The 25,161-nt window shown below is 47.5% G+C and overlaps 1 long non-coding RNA gene across 1 annotated transcript in view; it reads left to right on the top strand.

The window, feature by feature from the left end:
* LOC129384726 (uncharacterized) overlaps window positions 1-24,936 on the top strand; it is a 32,606-nt gene extending 7,670 nt beyond the window's left edge. The window contains exons 3-4 of the long non-coding RNA XR_008612382.1: window positions 3,037-3,126; window positions 24,841-24,936. This is a non-coding gene — a long non-coding RNA (uncharacterized lncRNA). The remainder of the gene's footprint in view (window positions 1-3,036; window positions 3,127-24,840) is intronic.
* The last annotated feature ends 225 nt before the right edge of the window (window positions 24,937-25,161 follow it).

Genomic DNA, 25,161 nt, shown 5'->3' with positions numbered 1-25,161 from the left:
ACGGAACTTCGCAGCCCCTCAGACAACAGCAACGTATTCTGTTCCTTAATGGAATGGTTACGCTCCGATGGTGCTAGGAGGCGGCTCGCATAAGCAATAACGCGATCCTGGCCACGCTGACGCTTGGCTAGGACGGCACCTACGCCATGACCGCTGGCATCTGTACGCAATTCTGTAGGGGCATCAGGGTCGAAGTATGCCAGAATGGGTGGTGAGGTGAGAAGAGTAACGACACGGGAGAAGGCGGCGGCTTTTGAAGTACCCCACGAGAAGTGTACGCCTTTCTTCAAATGATTAGTGAGGGTTCTAGCAATTGCCGCAAAATCTTGAACAAAACGACGAAAGTACCAGCATAGCCCTATAAAACTTCGAACGTCGGCGGCTGTCTTCGGAACCGGAAAGTCTCGGACAGCGCGAGTTTTCTCGGGATCAGGCTGCACTCCGGGAGCGTGAACGAGAATGCCCGGAAGAGTAATTTGGCGGTTGCCAAAACGACATTTGGACGAGTTAAGTTGCAGCTTCGCCTTTCGAAATACATCAAGTATATTTGTTAGACGCTCAAGGCGAGTGTCGAACGTTGGCGAGAAGACGATGGCGCGGTCGAGGTAGCAGAGACATGTGGACCATTTGAAACTTTGGAGCAAAGAGTCCATCATACGCTCAAAGATACCAGGGGCGTTGCATAATCCAAGCGACATTACTTTAAAAGTGGTATGGGCCATCAAGTGTGATGAACGCGGTTTTTGGTCTGTTCATATCGTAAACAGCAATCTGACAGTATCCACAACGAAGATCAACATAAGAGAAATAGCTGGAACCATGGAAGACAGGTCCGTCGCAACCATTTTCTTTATGTTGGGATCAGCGCCGGTGGCTGGCGCGAGGGGCCTGCTAAGCTCGCAACAACCATCGGTTGATAACGCTGCCACGTGATGGTCACCCAGACAATCAACGTTGGCAAAACAAATACCTTGCGGTAGAATTTGCTTTGCCAATCCAAAGTTAAAGGTAGGCATGTGAGTGCGGTTCGCAGTAAAAGTAAGTATACTGTGAAGCATAGTAACGTCATACTGTAGTGAAATGTCGGGCAGAGGAGTGACGAGGTACTCGCCATCAGGAACTGATGGAGAAGACAACAGTTGGTGGCAGGCGAAGAAAGCCGGTGGGGCATAAGTGGCGCTGTGTTGCGTCAGAACGTTCTGGAAGTATCGGCAACTCAAGGCGAAGGGCACTGGCAGAGCAGTCAATAAGCCAAGGCCGAGGATTAGGCCGAGGATCAAGGCCGAGGATTAGGCCGAGGATTAGGCCGTGGGGTAATGAGCAGTCACTGTGAAGAGGACACGAATGCGGCAGCCGGTAATGCTGACACGTGCCGTACACATGCCGACGATAGGCACAGTACCGCCATCCGCAACGCGGACGACGCGTGCCGACGCAGGAGTGAGGAGCTTTTTGAGCCGTCGTCGGAAGGCCGCACTCATAAGAGAAAGATGTGCTCCTCTATCGATGAGTGCAGTGACAGGAGAGCCGTCAACGTCAACAAGGTTTTTGTTCGTAGGTAACGTGAGCCGATGATATGAGGGCAGGGTCGACAACGCAGCTTCACCTCCAGAAGCTGGTGCCTAATTTTGCGGCTGGATCCGGTAGGCGATAGGCGGCGAAGAGAAGCGACTGGGTTGGGGCGAACGAGACTGATGGCGTCGAGGTGAAGGCGAGCGGCTGTAGCAAAGGTTCGGAGCAGGGGCATCAGCGGCAGTGGGTTCATAGCGGGTGGCATAGGGAACAGAAGGTCGAAAGGTGCGGGAATAAGCGGCGGCGTATGTACGAGGAGGTGGTGGCAATCGGTTGCGGCCGTGACGAGCGACATGGCGGATGCGACAGCAGTGGAAGCAGATCGGCCATTCATCATTCGGATGGGTTGCGGCGAGGTGTGGCAGAAGAAGGCTGCCGGGGACGAGCAGGCCCGCTAGAGAACTGGGGAACGCTGGGCTGAGACGTTGAACACACGGAGGTCAGACCCTTGCAGTGAAATTCCTGCCTGACTACGGCCTGAATCATGGCAATCGTGGTTGCTGGCGGATCGGGAGGCGTCGTGGAGAAAGTTGGCGAACAGGCGGCCTCGAGCTCGCGGCGATCAATACGGGTGACGTCGTCACAGGTGGTGTCCTGACGCGGTCGACCCTCACATGTCGACGTAGCAGCGGTGTTGGGTAGCCGCGTGACGTGGTGTGTGATACGGCGGCTCTTAGCTTGTTCAACGCGACGCCATTCTTTTACGATTTCGTTGATAGTCTAGACGTTGCCGAAAACAAGGAAACTGAAAGCTTCGCCGGCGATGCCTTTTAGCACATCTGCTACTTTATCTGCTTCAGACATAGTATCGTCAGTTTGCGGCATAGAGCCAAGATTTCGAGGATGTAGGTAACGTACGGCTCTGTAGATGTTTGAACATGAGACGCAAGAGCCTTTGTCGCGGCAACCTTGCGTTAAATGGGGTCGCCGAATAGTTCCCGTAGCTTTTCCTTGAAACTGTCCCAACTGGATATCACGTTTGGTGCCACACGCGTGGGGTTCCACCGAGATAAAAGATGACATTGGCGAGCATAATCATTGGGTCCCACCTCTTATCAGCACTGGCGTGGTCATAGAGCTTGATCCATTCGTCAACGTCCTGTCCCTCCAGGCCAAAGAACACACCAGTGTCGCGATGTTGGGCAACCGTGACAATTGGAGCAGTTGGACAAGCCGAAGCCGTATGCAGAGGCGGTCTCGTCACAGGGAGGCATGGTGACAAACTCGATGTACCGACCACTTCGCAGCTTCGTGGCGAGGACGGGGATTGCTAACCTCCACGAGAATGTTACGTGTGGAAAGACACAGAGGAAAGAGGCTATTTACAGGCTATTTACAGGCTCGATGATATCGTAATAATATGAAAGGTCGTACATCAATGTCTAGCAGTACGTTTTCAGATGCTACATGAGAGTCTGCTGATTGAAGTGTACGTCTCTTATTGCACTGTCTCTCGATGTGCAGTGGTGTCATCGACTTCCATAGGAACGTGCAACGAGGGCCAGAAGCCTTTCTGTCTTGGACAAGGATTACAGCCGGAAGAATGCTTCTGCGGTGAGAATTTAATTGCATTCAATCTAGTATGCACAGTAGTGACATCGACTTAAAGCCATACCTGCCATTCGTCGTGCAAAATCATGCTTCAGACGTTGGCATATTTACCCATAGATTCTACGAGCATAGAGTTTGACACTTCACATTATATTGCATAAATAGATTGCCTAACGGCGATTCTCTATAATTTAGCAGATTACACTAGGTGTTCGGAAAATATTAAAGCGAAGCCTCGAAACAAACTACTGCGACTGATCAGTGACTGTGGAGTTCTGTTGCTAAGCGCCTAGACGAAGTTTTGATAGCCACACTTGGGTGCAGGAGGTATGAAAAACCGCTCTTCGGTCCTTAATAAAGTCAAATATGTATGTGCTGCTTTTTTCAATAATAATGCGGCGCCCTCACGTACAGCATTTGCTACAACCTGCTTTTCAGAAGATAAGCAATATTTTTGAGGTAGCAATATTGCAACGATAGCAATATATTGCAGCATAGAATGTTCGGAAGTCCAAATCTCCTTTGCAGATGTGAAATGAGAAAAGACACAAATTATTTTCCAGCTGTGCGTGCAATGCCGCATGCAATGAAATGCACACAGGTAGACAGGGGAACAATGGGCAATTTGAAAAACTAAAACGTTTTATTTTGGAAATTGCCTGAGCATAATGACCTGGCGTCGACCAAAACGGCATTTGAAAGAGCGTGGGTTAGGGTGTGTTGGTGTTTCATAACTGAGGTTCTTTAGCGCACGAATAGGAACGAGAGACAGAGAAGGAACGAGTGACAGAGGCAAGACGCGGACACAGCGCTAAGTTCCAACAATTGTTTTATTCGAAGAAGCGGTACACATATATATAGGTAACAGACAACACCGTACGCATGCGCGGTGTACGCGTCTTGCCTGTGTCTCTCGTTCCTTTTCGTGCGCTAAAAAACCTCAGTTATGACATTTGAAACAGTTACCTGAAGAGCGGCTCAACGAAAAATGGCAAAGACGGCTGATAAACGGGTGAAGCAGCTGTCAAGCGTAGGCGATCGAGTAAACGATGGCGTCGTCTAAATAACATCGACAGAAGAACCACTTATGTCCCCACAGTAGCGAGTCCTTCATTTGTTCCGAAGTTACTGAGGCATTAAATGTTCCGACCAGCTTGACCTTGAATTGGTGTTGGCCATGTGGCGCAATAAAGACAGTTTTTTCGTTATCCATGGAGAGATGTGCGCGAGCGCCTGTCTCCAGTTCTGACCGCTACTGACGAAGCCGGCTCTTTTGTATGTCGGTGATCAGAGGCGACATATAGTGGGCTAAATGGAGCTCGTTTCTTGCATGATGCGCACTCGGGCGTTCCAAAATTCGTTTACTCAGACGCTCTCCCAAGGCCTGCTTAAAACCACGGCTGCACGGGGCCCTCTCCAGTTCATTCACGACCGGCTCGATCAAGAATACCGGTCCCATGGTCAAGGCACGGCACAGGAACGCCTCCAGCCGTCATGATGTAGCACCACCGTAACCGTGGGGCCATGACGCTCAGCAGAGTCAGTCCGAGGCGCTCACCTAAAATCATTAATTAGGATCGCCACCAGTCCTTGAGTAAACAGTTGCTGCTGCCACTGCCCATGTCCCCAGCACTGGTTGGAGCCCACCGCACGGATGTGCGAGGCGCTCATGGAGACGTTCCGGCCAACACTAACACGGGAGGTCTACGGCACGTCTCCAGGAATACCGCTCCGAAGTAAGCTGTGGCTTGTGCCGACCACATTCCTGCCGCGGTTCCGTGTCGTTTATAGGAGTCAGCAAAACTGACGCCTGTGCAAATGCATACGCGTATTGTCACAGGCGTAGCGCCGCTGAGCCCGAGACATGGGGTCGACTGAAATCTGCCAATAGCCGGAGATAAGATCGATGGACCAAAATTATTGGGCACCATCAAGGCAGTTTAGGGCGTCACCCAGGTAAGGCAAAACAGAGACGTCTTTATTAGTTGCCGTGTTCGAATGCCGACAATCAACGCAGAAAAGACAGCTGCCGTCCTTCCTATTCAGAAGAACGACAGCGGAGGCCCACGAGGTGTATGAAGGTTCCATGATGTCTTTCGTGATCATCTTGTGGGCCTCGTTCTGAATAGCTGAACGTTCGTGGTGGGATGCGCAATATGGACGTCGGCTTATAGGGTTGGCGTCACGAGTGTTGATGCGATAAGTCGCTACAATTGTTTGGCCTGGAGGGTGGTCGACAAAATCGAAGCTGTCACGATATCACGCCAGGAAGCCGTAGAGATCGTTAGGTTGGGCTTGAGTCTGATCGTGAGCCATCATCTTGTTAACGTCGTCGAGAGGCGAAGCAACGAAACCGACGGCGCAAGGAGGCAGCAAAGATCAGCATTCAAAGAGGCAATCTTGCAGGTTTCAAGCGAAAAATGGTGGCCAGCGGCATTTTTTGCGAGATTACCTTAGTCAACAGGCCTATGTTGAGAAAACGAACGATCACTGTATTGTACGCAAGATAAATATTGGTTGGGGCAAAGGGCAATTTCGATGGATAACAGAACGTCGACAAAAAGAGGCAGGATGTAGTCGTCATCGAGAACGTCGCGCGAAGGCGTCAAAGTAACGTACATACGTATCAGCTTGAGGTGACAAGCGAACGTGATGGCGAAAACTTAAGCATGGTGGTATGTCGGCTAGAATATCAGCAACATGGGGCAGTGCAAGCTGAAGTGGACCGGTCGCACAACCAATGAGGGCATAATGACTGGAGAAAAATCTAAATGGAGGACTACATCATGGGGACACTTCTTAATGACGGCAAATTGAATTTAGGTGGGATTACCAGGAACACAGACACGGGCATGCGACAGGAGCAGCTTTTTGGCGACAATCTTCCTTCCAATTGACTTTCCTAACAAGTCTCGTAGTTTTAAATGCGTAAGCATTTCTATGCCTACCCAGCGAGGAAACAAGTCAGTCCGTCCGTCACGTAAGATGATCGCTTTCAAGACAGAGCCTGCAGCAGTAAGTGAATTCAGCTTCGTGCTGCCTCTCGCTTCAACGCGAACTAAGCGGTGAAAACACAGCATACGCGAAGCTTTCAGCACTCGGCGCGCACTTTCCGCATTACAAATCGCTGTCAACATGGGGACCGCACGTCTCGCTTCAACGCGAACTCGGCGAGAACAAAGGGGCCAAGCGCTGTGTGTAATAGTTATGAAGATGTACCGACTCGCCCAGGTACTGTACTGCGAAAATTCTATCGCAGGTGGCGCACTATGTCCCCATCGCAGATCGCTTTTAAGAGAAAGGGCCCGTGCGGCCGCGCCAAACGCAGTCGCTGGTGGAGTACGGTTGATAATGGCTGATAATGGTTGGCCGCGGATGGATAAGGCACTAAAGAGCGATAACGGCTTACAATGATCGGAACGTCATCAGCGCACCAGGCGTCGCCACTTGCAGTATTTTCCTTCCGCCATCAATTCACCTTGCGCCGCCATCCGCAGCAGTTCGTGTCGCCACAGCGCTGTCCTGTATACTGGTCCCATCAAGTTTTCCAACAATGATATTGACACCGTGCTGCGTGGCGATGAGCAACTGGCAAAATGCTTACACATGCTTAGACAAGTCCCAGAAGAGTTTCTGCGTGAATGTTCTTTGCAGATGTCCCAGTTTTCGAGCTCAGCTTTGTGGTTATCTTCCAATAGTACCACTTGCTTTTGAGCTAAAATATAATATTTGCCAACATCAGAATAGGCTCTCATCGGTTTTAGCACTCCCACGTCCGTAGTCCAACAGCCAGTCGACAACGCCTACTTCACCGGAACTGCAGTCCGTACTGTGATCCCGGGGTATACAAGCACGGTTGTTGAAGTGGGTGCTGACGTTGGTGGCGTAATATGACCCGTATCTGCCGGCAGTGTAGACAGACGTCTAAAACCGCGGTCAGTGCGGAGTTCCGCTGAGAGGCGTGACGTACACCTCACCACCACGAAAGTGTGACGCGCGCGAGAGATAGGCGAAATATTACGAACAATTTTCAGAGAAACGCAAGACAAGATGGCTGAAGTGCCACACGCGCAAGCGTCCTGCGTAATCGTTCTTTCGTCGAAGCAAGACGAGTGAAAGGCAGCGTGCTCTCTGGCAAGAGAGTGGTGGGGAGAAATTGAAGGGAGGAGGAGGGGTAGACTGGTCGCCAGCTGGCATGGTAGCTCATTCGTTCGGGCTATTCGCTTACATTGACAAGCACCGTCGATGTTTTTGGTATATCCTTTCTGCGTTAGAAATATATCGCTGCATTTTTATATTATTGGCCCCGTTTAACTTTTGCATTACGTGCTATTTTTTTCGCCAACCTTTCCACCTTGCGTGACACGGAGAGTTCCTGCCAAGGGAAGTGAAAAGACAGGATGCTAAGCGACGGAAATGGAGGAAGGGTTTGGTTTATGGTGCTTTAGCGGCCTCAGTACGATAAATAATGACACGTCACTACTGTCAATTTCTTCTATCCTAAAATATCAAGTTCCAAATTATGCTCAAGTACATGTTCATGGCTGGGCGGAGCATAAGCAGAGCAGGCCCATTTGGCTTGCACTGTCCCGTCGACCCTAGGACACGCCGATCGCCGAAGGCCTAATGCGAAGCGGCAAACCTTATAGTACGTGTGCCACAGCGACAAGGGCCAACGACTGACGACACACTTTCGCTTTGACATTGCGGAATCTATATCGGGCGCTATGGTCTCTTTTTGATTGAAGTTAAAATGGTGGTCAAACGGGGGCAAAGCAGGTCCCCCTCCGTAGTACCAAGGCAAAGCCCACTAGAAGCAAGAGTCCCCATTAAGAAGTTCCCAGATCTCGCAAAAGTGTCCAGCAAAAGTTCTGGCTCGGGTAAGTACGAGGAAGAAGCTCTGGCGTCCCTCGCAAATGGGTGGATGGATGGATGCTATGAGCATCCCCTTTAGAACGGGGCGGTGGGTTGCACCACCAAGCTTTTGCTATATTGTTGCCTAATCTCCTACCTATATCAAAAAGAAAAAAAAGAAAAGAAAAGACTAACCCATGATGAATTCCTATAACTAAAGTTTCTATCGCGAACCCCTATCGCGAACTTTGTTTTTGTACGACTCCGTTGTTTGTCGTAATCCTACTTCCATCAATCTTTCAATCGCCTCTTACTAACCTCTATCGCGCACATGTATACTTTCCCCTTGCTCTCGCTGAACCCAAGAGCTCCAAGGAGGCCAGTGATTCCTAAATCGACCGCTGGGCTGATACCTTCACATTCTAATAAATGATGCTCCATCGCATCCCTAGCTTTACCGCAGCAAGCAAACGCTTCTTCTTACTTCTTATATCTCGCTTTATAAGTGCGTGTTTTAAGGCGTCCTTATCTCGCTTCGAGTTATCATGAAGTTTTTATTTCCTGATTTCATTTTTACTTTTTAATTAGTAGTTACTCATGGCAGGTTCCTTTTCCACTGCCCCACCCATGAAATTATCTCAGCCTCTCTGACTTTCCGCTTGGCTTTCTTTGTTCCTGGGGTGCTCACCATACAGGCAGTATACTTGCTGGTACGCTCTCTAGTTCTTTTCCGCCTCTATGAATCAACGTTATTCCTGTGCGAATATGTGAGCACTCTCCCAGCCCAATCACTTTCTTCCATAGTACTCAGTCGCCCTTGAAAATTAGTTTTACTCTGCGATTCCCTCACTTCAAAACTAGTCCAGCCCATATCGTCCTGCACAGCTTCATTTGTAGTCTTGCCGTGAGCGCTAGGCGTCCCACTGACCTTTGGTTCCCATTGAGTCGTGATTGTGCTCCTCATTTAAAGCAAAGAACCGCATTTCCAAAAGTAAGTCCTTGAACCATTACACCTTTCCACATACCTCGGAGCACCTCGTACCGATTGTATCTCCATAGCGCTTTGTGCTTCATTATGGCAACATTTCTCTTCCCCTTCACTGTTATTGTTTTTTCCTGTGTTTCCAAACACTATCTTCTATTGCGTTGCGTCGTGCACCGAGCAACTTGGGTCTCAAGCACCTAGCCGGTGACGGCGCCTTCCGAGTCGGTATAGACGAGAGCGCGGCTTGCAATCACTGCGGCGGCGAGGAGACTATCAAACACGTACTTTGCAGCTGTCCTCGATACAGCGCGCACCTACTGCAGTTAGCGGCCGTGTTGGCACTCCTTCACGACAGGCCACTTTCAGAACAGACAGTCTTGGAATGCCGACATGAACTGTCGTCGCACGAAAAGTCGGGCAAGGATTTGTCTACCTTTTGACGTGACAGTGGCGTATTAGAAAAACTATAATGATCCCCTCCTTGCTTTCATGCCTTTCTCTTTGCCCTGCTTTTCTTTCCGTCTTTATTTCCCCTTTCCCTTCCCCTAGTGCAGGGTAGCAAACTGGAGGCTTTAACTCTGGTTAACCTCCCTGCTTTCCCTCATTTATATCGCTTTCTCTCTCTCCTGTATTCCAATATATGTATTGCATTCGTTTATCCATATACTAAGCTAGTTATAGTCTTTTACGCGAGGTATTTCCTGGCCCTGTAGTGTCACTGTCTGTTCGCTTTTTTCATTGAACAGGCTAAATTTCAGACCTCACTTATCGCCTTCATGTCCACAGATGTTAGCCAGACGTTGCATATCACTTCGCTTTTTAGCTAGCAACACAATCTCGTCCGCATAAAACAAACCTGGAAGGTGCTGCTCTTCTGCTGTACCCGCCTGTTTGTATGTGAGATTAAACCCGATATTACTACCTTCTAACGCCCTTTCCATCCTTACCATATACCTCATAAACAGCAGTAGGGATAAGAGGAACCCCTGCCTCAGTCCCTGGTTGGTATCAACATTCTCCTTGCACCTCATTCCTTCCCATTCAACGCAAACGGTATTTTCTAAGTAAATCTATCTGAAAAGCTGTAGACAATTGTCAGCTGAACTTCCATTTTCTGAAAAACCTACAAAATGTTGCGGCCTACGTTGTCATGCTCTCCTGTAATGTCTAATGTCTAATACATATGATGGTGCGCTTTTTACTCTTGATATTTCAATACACTGAGTAAGAACAAATAAGTTATCATCCAAACGCCTACCTATTCTGAAGCCATTCTGAATTTCTCTCAAAATGCGATTATTCTCTGCCCATGCTTGCAGCTTTAATTTTATCGCCTGCATTGATAACCTGTATATTATCGATGTAACAGTCAATGGTCTATACGAGTGAATTGTATGTTTCCTCCCCTTGCTTTTATAAATTAAATTAATTCTACTTTGTCGCCAACTGTCTGTTATTCGTCTATCGTTTAGGACTTTTTATACTGCTTTCAACAGAGTTTCGTCACTTTTTGGTCCTAGTTCATTAATCAGCCTAACGGGATCCTCGTCTAGCCCTGTGGCTGTGCACTTCGGAAATTTCTCTTCTGCTTCCTTCCAGTTTGAATTTGTCAGTGCCAGCTGCTTTTCCATCTGGTTCTCTTTCATGCCCCTTTTTTCCTCAACTGCAACCTAGTCATTGCCTTGACAATATTCGGATGTAATTAAATGCCACGTTCCCTTCCAGTTTGTTTCCATCTTCACCTAGGATATGTTCTTGTATTGTTCTGGACTTCCTGGCAAATAATTTTGTGTGGTTCCTTAATATACTAGGTGCCGCCTTCTTTTTCTCACCTATTTTGACACCCAACGTTCACTTTCACCTTTTATCTTTGCTTGCACCACTATTTGAACAATAGATTTTTTTTTTTGGAAATACATTTCCCATTTTCTGGCTACTCCATCATGCGGAAACTGCACTTTTTTTGCCTGCCTGTGCTCTCGGGATGCTTATGCTCTCGGGAAGTTCGGCGATCGCGTCTCGTATCTCCCTGTCCCACCAGCTTTTCGTTTTTTGTTCCCTTCGAATAGCCAGTTGCTTCTCTTCCCGTATTTCTGTCGTTATTACACTTAGAAGTTCACTATATTCCCACTCTTTGCTTGGCTATTTGCGAAGTTCTTCCTCAACTCTTGTGAGTATATTTGTTATTTGTTCAATGCTGAAATTTGGACTGACCATTTTGCGCTCCTTGCTCTCTTTCCCAACTGCGTATCGGATATTCAATATGATGCGTTTATGGCCACTGCCTATGCTGCTATACCTTTCTTCGTCAATTACCATTTCTCTCAACTTATCATGAATTGCTCATGTCATGAGACCGTAATCAATGGTCCATTGCCGGTTTCCACTTCCCACGCGGTCTGCCTCTCGCACTTAGTATTCACGATAACGAGGTTGTGTTGCTCACAAAGATCTAGCATTGACTTCCCGTTGTTGTCAGTATAGCCATCTCGATCCTGCGTGGGGGCGTTTATGTTACCTATTCGGATAATTTCGGCATCATTTCATCAACCCTTAATATCAGCAGGTGGGCATTCCACTAACTCTTGATTCTTCTTTGTGCAATGGTTTCCTGTCGAGAAATACTTTATGCCCAGGGAAGTGTTCTTTCCACTTATTGTACCTGATAACCAAAGCTGCTCTTGGCATTTTGAATTCACTCTTTTCCACTTGGTTCCCTGATGGATGAGTATTCCGGTTTCCCCTCCCTTTCTTTCCGATTTAGTTCTATTGCATCCTTTCCAAACAGAATTCCCAATTACTGGCGGCGCTTCCGAGTCTCTAAGGTGCGTTTCTGCAACCGCATATTTGTTCTCTAACTGCTCCTCAATCTCTACCAGCTTTCCCTTTTTTTTTCTGCTGCGCTGCATTTTTATGCAGCTTATTGCCTGGCGAGCTATCTTTCTTGTTTTCCTCCTTTCTTGTTATTGACGGCGATGCTGTTCTGCGGTTCCCCTAGGGGACCATCTTTATTCCTACCTACACTGGCAACAATTTACCTTTGTGCTGCCTGTCACTTTAACGCGAACGAAGCGACGAGTACACAGCGGTCACGGAGCTCTCAGCACACGCAGTACTCTGCCCGTTTCGCCTACCGCTTTTGAGACGCCGGCGCACGGGTCTCCCTTCAATGCCAATTAAACATAGCGCACCAAGTTATCAGCAGTCAGCACTCCGTCGGCATCGCGGATCGCTTTCAAAATACGGTCCCCGCTGCCGTGTAATGTGCAGCCGGCGGCTGAGTACGTTTAGTCGGCGTTTATAATGGTTGGACTCTGATGGTTAAGGTGCTAAAGAGCAATAACGGTTTATAATAATCGGAACGTCATCGGCGCACCTGGCGCCGCCACGTGCAGTACTTTTCTTGCGTTATCAATGCACTTTGCGCCGCCGCCAGCACCAGTTCGTGTAATTTGTACTGGCCGGGTCGTGTTCTAACAATGATAATGACACCGGGCTGCGTGGATATGAGCAAGTGGAACAATGCTTACGCATACATAGAAAACAACCTGAAGAGTTTCTGCGTGAATTTTTCCTTTCGTGGCCATTCGAGAGCTGGTACGAGCTTCAGCGCGGCGAAGATAGAGCAATATAAAGGATGCGGCATTTTGGCGAGAGGAGGTTCCGGGTCGCACCAGAAAACAAATGCCCCAGTGTGAACGAGGTATACAAGTGCACACTTTCCTGGAAACAGCAGGAGCCGTTGGCACCGCAACTAAGTGGATATGAAAGACACATGACGCTGGAGCATCCCCATTAGGGGCTCCCGCATCCCGTCTCATGTCCACATGGATAAGCCATCGGCGTACATCCACCTTAAAAAGGTGTGCGGTAACTCATTATTTCCGTTTTGTTCATTCAAGTTCGCGTTGAGGAACACAGCGCGCATTATAGTAGTCAGCTGCATCTCCGTCGATACAGCTTACAAATATGCTCCTGTCCCTCAGGTAAGAAGGCTGTCCACTCGTGTGGACGTTCTCCAAAGCAGTAGTTCTTAAGGGCAAAGAGAATAGCTACATGTAAAGAATTATCAAATGATCATTTACTTTCTAAAAAATTGATCGCCCTTCCACTACTGGGAAGAGGGCTGCAAGTGAAGATCGGGATCCGCAGCTCTTCGTTGTCGTAATGCCTCGGCTTCACGCTTGCTCGCGACGATGTCGGCACGTCAACGACAAGCCTTTCTCGAGCCACTTCGCGGTGGCGTTCATCACACGCCACCTGTCTTTCAGACGAACGTACGACGCATGGCCCGCTCCCGCTGCCCCTTCCTTCAACGCAGCCTGCTCTTCGGCAAAACGAACCGTACGCGGCCTCCCCATCTGACTGCCGCACCTGAACTGGCGAGAAACGGCTGGCGCGAGGGGATCGAACACGCGATCACAGCCTTTCCCTCCTCCTCCGGCGGGAGGGGACGCCTGTGATCGGGTCGCACCTTGCGCTGCGTCTGCTTCTTTGTGCATATAAAACATCACTTTAAAGGGCGCGTGTGATGAACCTACATAAGAGCTTTAATAGTGGAATAGCTGTAGCATTACACCGCGTGATAAGGGAGATGTACGAGAACAAGGAAGCACCTCATTATTTTCAGACATCGCAAGTTATTTTAATTCCTAAAGCGAAAAATCGCGCACGACTTTTGGCGCTTGAAGCCTACAGACCAATAAGCTTGACAAATACAGACTATAAAGTTTGCACAAAGGTGATTGGTGAGACGATTGCAGACTGTTATAAAAGAACTTGTGGGCCCCCACCAAACATGCGGTATCAAAGGCAGATTGATCTTTTCGAATATACCTACTGCAAGGGGCATACTGGAATGTTGCCATGAAAGGAAGGACAGAGTCGCTATGATACAAATAGACCTTGAAAAGGCTTTTGACAGACTCGTCCATAATGATATATTTTGCTCTTAGAACATGTTAAAGCAGGTGCACTGATAACCAATTGAGTAAGAATGGTGTACAATGATTGCACTGCAAAGTTAGTAATTAATAGGAAATTAGGCGCCAGTATAAAAGTTGAATCATCAGTAAAACAAAGATGCTGTTTGTCGGATCTCTTATTTGCCTTGTATTCAGAGCCGTTTTGTTTGAAAATAATTAAAAGCCAATCTATTCGTGGGTTTATCTACGCAGGAATTGAGCCTAGAGTTTTGGCTTATGCAGATGACGTGGCAATTCTGTGCCGTGATACAGAAAGCGTGGTTGAAACTATGAAAGAGGTTGTTTCTTTTTGCGCCGCAACTGGAAGTCTTGTCAGCTGGACTAAGTGCCTAGGTTTATGGCACGGCAGGTGGTCACAGGCGCCGGAGTATTTTTGCAATACGAACTGGAGCGTTACCCCTGGAAAATATCATGGGGTGCCATTAGAATATTATCGTGACAGCGCCGCGTATTGGATCGAACAAGTAAAAAGAGTTAATGACCAGACAGTAAAGTGGGGCGGGCATAATTTTTCGATGTTTTCAAGAGCTAGCGGTTGCAATTTGTTTTTAGCTACAAAGGTGTATTATGTGCTACAGGTGTTATGCATGGCAAGAATTTCGGGGCAGAAACTTCACCGAGTGTTTGCGGTATACATATGGGGATGCACTTGGGAAAGAACTAGCCGGTGTAACTGGTTTCATTCCGTAAGGAATGGATGACTAGGGCTAACACATTTGTTTTTGAAACAGATTGTTAGTAGGTTCTTTATCTTAAGGGACGAAAGTGATGTATTACTGCGTACTCTTATTCAAGTGAGATTAAGTTCTTCATTGCCTGAGTGGGTTGTCTCATCAACAAACGAACAAACTCAAACACTAATCGGCTTTCTGATGGAAGTTATGTCCTTTTCTTTACTGAAAGCGCATCTTTAGAATGAATTTTTGACTTCTGTGACGCGTAAGAAACTTTATAGTGATCTGGTTGATGTTTTCTTGCTGCATCCTGTTTATCGCAGGATGTATAAATTAGGTTCGGAACTCAATGTGCTGAAACGCGTTAAAAATTCCTGGTAGATTTTCAGTGAAAACGTTTTTTCAATTGCATTCTGGCACTCTCCTTGTGAAGTCATGGTTACAAAGCAAGGGCTTCTTTGTTCCACGGTCTGTTAAGTGCATTATATGTAAGAAACCTGAAACTATTGTGCACATGTTTTTGGATTGCCATGACTTCGTTTTCTTGTGGGATGTTCTCAAACGAACTCTGAAGAAAGAACTGCCGCCAAGTCCTTTCGGTATTCGGTTCTTACCATGCCCAGACACAGGGGGAGTACCGGCTGAATTGATAATGCTTTTGCGTATGGTCAGCATGTGGAAAACGCGTATGGATGTGAGGAATGCCCGCGTAGATGAAAGGTCTGCGAGGGAACATCTAAGTGAAAGTCTAAGGTACACGCGTGATGTCCTCAAGCACATGACTGAACCGCCAAAGTGGTTTGAGGAGCTTGACAGTTTGGTGTCTCTGAAATCCTCTTTGAGGGCCTTCTAAATATGTACAGTCTCTCAAAATGATGTCGGTCTGTCAGTCAGTCAAGAACTTCATTGAAGTCCTCAGGAGTTTTAAGCAGTTGGAGATCCCACGCGGGGAGCTCCGCGCGCCGAAACCGTAGGCGACGCCAAAGTCGGGACGGGAACGTGGTGACGCTCCGCCAGTTCTTGGGCCCTCTGGATGGCCTTGAGTTGGAGTTTGAGGTCCTGGCTTTTGAGGGCTTCTTCGCATTCCGGCTCACTGGAGAGAGGGCCCTTTGGTAAAGCGGTACATTGCCATAGCATGTGCGAGAGCGAGCAATAGAGTTCTTGGCAGTCTGGGCAATTTGCCGGGCTGTCCGATTTATAGTGACTCAGTAGGCCTCGTGACGAATACGAGTCCGTTTGTAGCATTCGAAACGCGGCCGCCTGCACGCGTTCGAGTTTGGAGTGCGGGAGCGGGTATATGATTCTGCGTTTTCGATAGTGTGAAGCGATTTCCTGTTAAGTCAGTAGCGGGTCATTAAACTGAATGTCAAGCCTCTGGGAGGCCGTGGGACGGTCGTGGCGGGCAAGTTCTCGCACACGGTCGTGGGCCGTTTCATTGAGGTTTGGTTTTCGCAGGTGAATGTCTTTCCCCATGGGAGCGGGGAACCAGGAGAGGCGTCGTTTGCTCTCCTTTGAGCTCGCTATGAGTATATGCGTTACTTCTTTACATACGTTGCCGCTTTCGTAGGCCCGAATTGCGGCACGCGAGTCCGTCAGGACATGGGTAAATGTGGGGTCTGTCATGGCGATGGCTACGGCAATCTTTTCTGCTTTAGCGCTGGTGGTCGTTTTAACCGATGCGGATGATCGTAAGGTTCCGTTGCCGTCCACGACTGCTATCGTGAAAGGGGATGTGTTGCCGTACTGGGCCACGTCCACAAATTCGGTGGCTTCACGATCTGTGTCGGCGCGGTCGAGAATCGCGCGGGCGCGGGTGCGGCGCGATTGAGGGACAGGTCGTCTATTGCGCGCAAGAGGTTGTTGCCGCTAGGCGTGATTGTGGGGTTACCCCACAACGGGTAGGGGGCGTTGAAGTCACCTGCGATAATGAGCGATGAGTTTCGTGCAAATGATGTGACTTTAGTAAGGATCGCGTGGAAGGATTGTTTGTAGTGCGCCGGGGAGCTGTAGACGTTTAGTACAAAAACGCTTTGTTTTAGGAGTCGGTTAGGTACGAGCTCGATTAGGGTCGCCTCGATGCGACTGTTTTTCGGTAGGACGTCATGAACGATGTGCGCGAATTTTCTATAACGAGCGTGACGATGCCTCTCCTGGCGTCCCCTCCTGTTTGGGAGACAGGGCTGTACCCTGCGATCGTGAGGGATTCGAATAGGGTTTCTTGTAATAGTACTACGTGCGGCTTTTTGGGTTGAACTTTGAGGTACTGTTGCAGCGATGATTTGCGTTTCGCATAGCTAGCGCAGTTCCTCTGCCAAATTTCTAAGGTATCCCTTGTCGTGTTAGCCATGATGGTTTTGCGGGGGATTGATTGGTGGCGAAGTGTGCGTCGTCGTGTCCATCTGGTGTGGCTCACTAGCTTTGTTTTAAATTTTTATGGCAACCTTGTTTTCGACCACCTCTACACGATTCGCTAGGGTACGAATACTTTTTAGGCTCTCTCGCGTGAGGCGCAGAATTTCGCGTAGGGTGTCTTGCGGTGCATGACTCTCCTCTTCCGTCCCTGGGAGCGGAGAGGGTTTGCGTTTGGCTGTGCTTACTTTTACGTTTGTCTCTTGGTGAGGTGCTTGTTTTGGAGCTTTAAGATTTTAAATGATGTATAGTGATTTTTCTGCACCAAGTGACCTACCTGCTTTGTATGCATTTACGTGGTATTGTAATAAATGTAATAAAGAAAAAAAATGCCTACAGTAGCTGAGTCCGTTCGCGTGGTGGTCTCGCGACCCGGGGGTCGGTGGTTCGAATTCACAGCCCGACAAGCAATTTTTGCTTTCGCGCGGCTTCTGTTTATTTGTACGGCAACACCAACGCCGACACTAGTGAGGCAACAGAAGCTTCACTTGAAAACACAGTGGCTCTCAGGTTATACTGCCGTTTCTCATGTACTACGCCATAAACAAGATCGACAACGCTACTTGTTCACAAGCGCCCCTAATGCAAATCTCTCATCGTCTCGAGGTGAAAGCCCAATTTTTGCAAATACGACTACACGTGCAATAGTAGTATAGTGCGTCGCAGTGGTTTTACCTATACGCAGTTCGCTAAGGACACTGGCTTGTAAGACAGACCATTATAACATGAATTGCTAGAATTTAGTAAAGCCAGCATGTGACTCCGCTTCTATTGAGTATAAATAGTGGGCTACTCAGAAAAAATTATATAAAAAAGGCATTATTTTGGTTCTTATTGCGAGATAGGAAAAAGGGCCTAGTAAGTGATGGCGTCAGGTCGAGTTGCATATGCGCGCGTGAAGGCATAGATCGCAGCAATAAGTTCATCATCATCATCATCAACCTGGTTACGCCCACTGCAGAGCAAAGGCCTCTCCCATACTCCTCCAACTACCCCGGTCATGTACTAATTGTGGCCATGTTTTCCCTGCAAGCTTCTTAATCTCATCCGCCCATCTAACTTTCTGCCGCACCCTGCTACGCTTCCCTTCCCTTGGAATCCAGTCCGTACCGCTCAATGACCATTGGTTATCTTCCCTCCTCATTACATGTCCTTCCCATGCACATTTCTTTTTCTTGATTTCAACTAAGATGTCATTAACTCGTGTTTGTTCCCTCACCCAATCTGCTCTTTTCTTATCCCTTAACGTTACACCCATCATTCTTCTTTCCATAGCTCGTTGCGTCGTCCTCAATTTAGGTAGAACCCTTTTAGTAAGCCTCCAGGATTCTGCCCCGTACGTGAGTACTGGTAAAACACAGCTGTTATACACTTTTCTCTTGAGGGATAATGGCACCTTGCTGTTCATGATCTGAGAATGCCTGCCAAACGCACCTCAGCCCATTCTTATTCTTCTGATTATTTCCGTCTCATGATCCGGATCCGCGGTCACTACTTGTCCTAAGAAGATGTATTCCCTTACCACTCCAAGTGCCTCGCAACCTATCGTAGTCTGCAGTTCTCTTCCGAGACTCTTAAACATTACTTTAGTTTTCTGCAGATTAATTTTTAGAACCACCCTTGCGCTTTGCCTCTCCAGGTCAGTGAGCATACATTGCAATTGGTCCCCTTAGTTACTAAGCAAAGCAATATCATCAGCAAATCGCAACTTAGTAAGGTATTCTCCATTGAATCTTATGCCCAGTTCTTCCCATTCTAGGTCCCTCAATACCTCCTGTAAACACGCTGTGAATAGCATTGGAGAGATCGTATCTCGCTGCCTGATGCCTTTCTTTATTGGGATTTTGTTGCTTTCTTTGTGGAGGACTACGGTGGCCGTAGAGCCGCTGTAGATATCTTTCAGTATTTTTACATACAGCTCGTCTACACCCTCATTCCGTAATGCCTTCATGGCTGCTGAGGTTTGGACTGAATCAAACGCTTTCTCGTAATCAAGGAAAGCTGTATATAACGGTTGGTTATATTCCGCAGATTTATCTACCACCTGATTGATAGCGTGAATATGGTCTATTCTTGAGTCGCCTTTACGGAATCCTGCCTGGTCCTTTGGTTGACAGAAGTCTAAGGTGTTCCTGATTCTATTTGCGATTACGTTAGTAAATACTTTGTAGGCAACGGACAGTAAGCTGATCCGTCTATAATTTTTCAAGTCTTTGGCATCACCTGTCTTGTGGAATAGGATTATGTTAGCGTTTTTCCAAGATTCCTTTACGCTCGAAGGCGTGAGGCGTATCGTCTACTGGGTGGCCAGTTTTTCGAGAACAATCTGCCCACCATCGTTCAACAAATGTGCTGTTACCTGATCCTCCCCAGCTGCTTTCCCCCTTTGCATAGCTCACAAGGCTATCTTCATTGCTTCCGGTGTAACTTGCGAGATTTCAAATTCCTCTAGGCTATTCTCTCCCATTATCGTCGTGGGTGCCACTGGTACTGTACAAATGTCTATAGAACTCCTCAGCCACTTGAGCTATCTCATCCACATTAGTAATGATATTGCTGGCTTTGTCTCTTAACGCATACACCTGATTCTTGCCTATTCCTAGTTTCTTCTTCACTGCTTTTAGGCTTCCTCCGTTTCTGAGAGCATGTTCAATTCTATCCATATTATACTTCCTTATGTCAGCTGTCTTCCGCCTGTTGAGCAACTTTGAAAGTTCTGCCAGTTTTATTCTAGCTGGTTAGAGGCTTTCATACATTGCCGTTTCTTGATCAGATCCTTCGTCTCCTGCGATAGCTTACTGGCATCCTGTCTAACGGAGTTACTACCGACTTCTGTTGCACACTCCTTAATGGCGCCCATAAGATTGTTGTTCATACATTCAACACTAAAGTCCTCTTCCTGAGTTAAAGCCGAATACCTGTTCTGTAGCTTGATCCGGAATTCCTCTATTTTCCCTCTGACCGCTAACTCACTGATCGGCTTCTTATGTACTAGTTCCGTCCGTTCCTTCCTCAAGTCTAGGCTAATTCGTGTTCTTACGATCCTATGGTCACTGCAGCGCACCTTGCCGAGCACGTCCACATCTTGTATAATGACAGGGTTAGCGCAGAGTATAAAGTCTATTTCATTTCTAGTCTCGCCATTCGGGGTCCTCCACATCCACTTTCGGCTATCCTGCTTGTAGAAGAAGGTATTCATTATCCGCATAATATTCTGCTGTGCAAACTCTACTAATAACTCTCCCCTGCTATTCCTAGAGCCTACGCCATGTTCCCACACTGACTTGTCTCCAGCCTGCTTCTTGCCTACCCTGGAATTGAAGTCGCCTATTAGTATAGTGTATGTTGTTTTGAGTTTACCCATCACCGATTCCACGTCTTCATAGAAGCTTTCGACTTGTTCCTCAGCACTGGATATAGGGGCGTTTACAACCTTGAATTCGTACCTCTTGTTAAGTTTCACTACTGGACCTGCCAGCCTCTCCTTAGTGCTATAGAGTTCCTGTATGTTACCAGCTATATCCTTATTAATCAGGAATCCGACTCCTAGTTCTCGTCTCTCCGCTAAGCCCCGGTAGCACAGGACGTGCCCGCTTTTTTGCAATGTATATGCTTCTTTCGTTCTCCTAACTTCGCTGAGCCCCATTATATCCCATTTACTGCCATCTAATTCCTCCAGTAGCACTGCTAGACTCGCCTCACTAGATAACGTTCTAGCGTTAAACGTTGCCAGCTTCAGATTCCAATGGCGGCCTGTCCGGAACCAGGCACCCTCTGCTGCGTCGCAGGTCTGACCACCACCGTGGTCAGTTGCTTCGCAGCTGCTGGGGACTGAGGACCGGGGTTTGATTGTTGCATTCATATAAGAGCCTGTGGTCAAGTACTGCACTAGAGTGGCCAATCCTGCTCTGGTGAGGGAGTGCGTTGGTGGTTCTGGTCACCGGGATCAGGATGCACTCCAGGCCTGTTTATGCAATTTTATCAACACTCGGAATTTTGTTTCTTTTTTTAATCCGGTGGAAAATTGCGCGGCACCGTGATTCGAACCACAGTCCTCTTGCACGCGAGGCGGATGCTCTATCCGGTACGCCACCACTGTGCCCAGTTAATCAAGGGTGAATATCATGTGAAGGCAATCGTCTGTAGTCGGTGGCACAACACGGAGTTTTCAGCAGAAACCTTCAGGAGTCGAAAAAAATCTTCCGAGAACTCTACGTCCTTGCGGCTTCGATGTACAGCTACGTCGCGGGAAAGGCACTGTTGATGTGGTGTCGATGGCAGGGCACAAACAATTTTTTCCTTGGTGCCCAGGTTTTGTGAACTTAGCTCCAGCTTTGCGCACATAGTTTCCCTAAATATCACTGACTTGCAGGTGAGAGTGAGGGCCAGTTCAACGATATATCCTTCCTATCACCTATCAGCACGCCGTCTTATGGCTTACTCTGCCTCGTATTGCAACGTAGCACCGGGAGGTTTAACAGTATTTCTTGCAACAATTTGCGCTGTTTTAATGTGAAACTTTTTTTGACCCTTCTCCCAACATGTAGGATGTTGGTGGCTGCTGCCGTATTGAGTACACAGTTGCTTGAACCAGTTGGTATGCGCTAATGCAAATATGTTGGGTGCTGGTTGCTGGCTGCTGTCTGCGGCTATGCACAATTGCCGTCCCGTATATAGTGCAGAACAATACGGGATATAGTAAAAAATGAGGTATGTGGATGCTGCGAGCTGGCAGTATTGCATGATTGCGGCCCAGGTATTGACCTTTTTCGTGGAGTAGTTTGCTCTAGATAATCGAGATGGCGCTTTCGGCGGCGTGCCGCGTGTTGCCTCAGCGAAAAGGCGCGTATGCGAAACCATTATCGTTTCCACTCTGCTACTGTGCGATCAGCTGTCGGAAATTCAACTGAGTGATCACTAACACATTTCGCTCTGTTCATTCTTCATGATGTGGAACGGTAAAGACATGTGCAGTAACTAGGTGAAAAAAATAGTGAGGGGCGTATCAAGGAATGGAATGAATCAGTATGGCAAACTTCACAGGCCATTGCTGCATAGGGTTTGCCCGTATTTCCAGCGCTTCACGATGCAGGGCTTTTCTGAGGGATAAAAGAATTCACTTATCCGTGAACATTATATCGTGTATCGTGTAAGGGTGCAGTTTAAAAAATCCCAGGTCATCGAAATTATTCCAGAGTCCCCCACTACGGCGTGACTCATATTGAGATAGTAGTTTCGTCACGGAAATCCCAAAATTTATTATTAGCATTGTATTTCTAAGCTCCAAAGAAGGGACTTCAACCCCAAAGCGGCGGCAAGAGGGAGTACGGCTCGTTACATGGTGACAAAGGGAGTAGCACCGCTCCTTGGCATACTAAGTTCCTGGCACATTACCTACACACGTCCACCTCAACTCACACTCGAGCGTACGGCCACTCTGTTCCCCACGTATCAAGAATAAGTGAATAGGCGCACTCTTGAATCGATGCGCCTAAGCATGGGTGACTACACTGAAAGCCCATGAAAGCTCGGGGCTGAACGTTTCTTGACGGTGCACAGATTAAGCCAGTGACTTGCGAGAATAGGTATTTTATACAAGCTATTACAAAGTACAGAATGTCTACGTTTCAAGCCTTTGTACGCGGCAACAACAAATCTACCACCAGTGAGCCAACTGGTGAGCGATTAGGCATAAAATAAACAATCAGATAGTGACCGCACTGAGGAAGGTTACTAAGTCACAAGCGTGATAAGCCGCGATTTCAGAGTAACTGGGAAATAAATAAATAAAACATCAAAAGGTACTCATCTTCATTTTACTGGGGAGCGGAAAGTTTGGACAGCTCGGAATACATTTCTAGCCTCTCCTGTAGTAAAAACACAGTATACGCTACTCACACCGTATGGACAAGTTGCAATGAGCTCCGAAAGCATTCATGCGGCCCCTTAAGCTGTGGCCAAAGTTTCGTGTTGTCCAACCAATCACTGTCTATACGATGTCTGTCGAAACCGAGGTTTCCTGAGCCGCACCGGCGTTATGCATGTCAATTGTAAAAACGTAGGCAACGGAGCAAGCTGAAGAAAGCAATGGCTGAGGAAAGCAATGTTTGGACACCACGCGATCAAACATAGTGGCACCCATGAGATCGCCGTGAATAGGGTCTATAGTGTAGACTAGGACTGCATACAATGCAAAGCCCGATGGCCAGGGGCGGCAGAGGAACTACGCAAGTGCGCACATGAGATCCAATGCATACTTTCGTCGTCACGTCTTCAAAGTCGTTCCTTGGCTGTCGATTCGTCGCCTTCATTCCCACCGTCCCCATTTTGTTGTCGTCATACCATTGACGTCACGGGACCCTCGTCACATCGTCGTTGTCATGCAGTTGTTATTCCATCATCGTAATACATTTGTCTGCATGCGGTCATCATCATACGAGTGTCATCAGTTTAGCGTCATCATGCAATCGTCGTCAAGCCGTTGTAGTCATACATCTGCCTTCCATGTAGTTATCCCATTGTCATCATGCCGGTGTCATACTATCGACATCATGCGGTCATGCTCATTTGATCGTCGCCCTTTTGTCATAGTGATTTTAATGTCCTCAGTCCATCATGTCATTGCATCGTCGTCATACAATCATTGTTTTTCCGTCATGATCCTTCCAGCGTCGTCATTTTGTTGTGTTTCCAGCGTCATTAAATCATTGTCATCATTGTGCGGTCGTCATGCAGTCGCTGTCTTGCCATCGTGGTCATTTCATCTGTCATTCTGTCGTCGTCATTCCTTCGTCATCACGTGTGGGATGCTCAAGATCGGGTGCCACAAGTTGGTATAGCAAGGCGGTCTTCGCAAACACCTATCGAGGCTTCCCTTAAACCGGTCACTACAGTGCGTGTGATCCGCGATTTTTTTCTTGTACTCTTTTAATAATGCGTTGTTCTTGTTGTGTCGGCGACGGCAGGTGCGTGCAGGTGTACGCCAACAATGGCTCTAAGGGTGTGGAGTCAGTGCACACAGCTCGCGCGTGAAGGATAGAAGAAACCACGTTATTTGCACATATATGGGAATCTCGTACACTGCCGTATTATTCGGCATCCGGGTTCCAGGAAGGGAATGATGAAAGTTTTGTTGACACAAATGCAAGGTACAGGTAACTGATACATGTCGCATCCTGAAGAGAGGTCGCTGAGCAGTCATTAAGAATTTTGGCGCCTTTGAAGACAATTGTGGTGAATTCCAGGAAGTGACCAGGCATTTCTAGCGCAATAATTGAGAAATTAGGTATGAAAAATTAAGGTACATGTAACAAAACAGCTGAGTTATGCTTGAAGATGTGGAAAACAAAGTACGGCTACTAAGTACAACCTTAACCGTTAAGAAAATGGTGACTAAGCGACGAATATTGTTCAAGTGCCTAATAGTTTCCGACTCTAAGGCGACGGTAATTCACTTCAGGCACTTCGTAAAAACTTAAGCGCCATCAATACCTTACACAAATTTTTATGCTCGCTCAATATGGCGCACTACGAATAGCTATTAGATGAGCATATCTGATGTATATCACAGATTTATTAAGAAGCTTGTGACTGCCCTTCATAACAATAAAACTCGAAAACCTCATGCTCTCGGAAGGCGTTTGACCTAACATAGGGGACTGAGCAATCATTGAGGCAATATTTTGAAAGTGGGCTCAACTTAGCATTGGCCACCACAGTTTTGAAGGAAATCGGAAAATAGATGTTACGTTCGATTAGTAATATTTATTGTAATGCCTACATTACTGAAATTAAGCATGATATATTTCAGTTTCCACTAACAGTTCATGCCCACCCCCGACACATAATCAATGTCCTGGAGGCCATGAGCCGAATTGCACGGATGCTCCTCGTGCGTGCCTCTGCAGATGCTGTGAGTACATCAACTGCGTATTAAGATAGCGTTGAAGGAAACCTTGAGATCCGCTTAGTAGGCGAATTATGTAGGATGCTTTTTCAGATGATATGAACGTTATATTGTAGCAGTTTTAACTAACTGCTACAACAACAAAAAAGGAAGTCAAGGGGTGTGCTAAGGCGGCCTGCAACACTTTTCTACTGAGATTCCACTGGACGCGAAAGAATGCGTAAA

Source organism: Dermacentor andersoni, chromosome 4, assembly GCF_023375885.2.
Source record: "Dermacentor andersoni chromosome 4, qqDerAnde1_hic_scaffold, whole genome shotgun sequence".
In the NCBI taxonomy this organism is placed as follows: domain Eukaryota; kingdom Metazoa; phylum Arthropoda; class Arachnida; order Ixodida; family Ixodidae; genus Dermacentor; species Dermacentor andersoni.
This window is presented reverse-complemented; position numbering and strand designations above follow the sequence as displayed.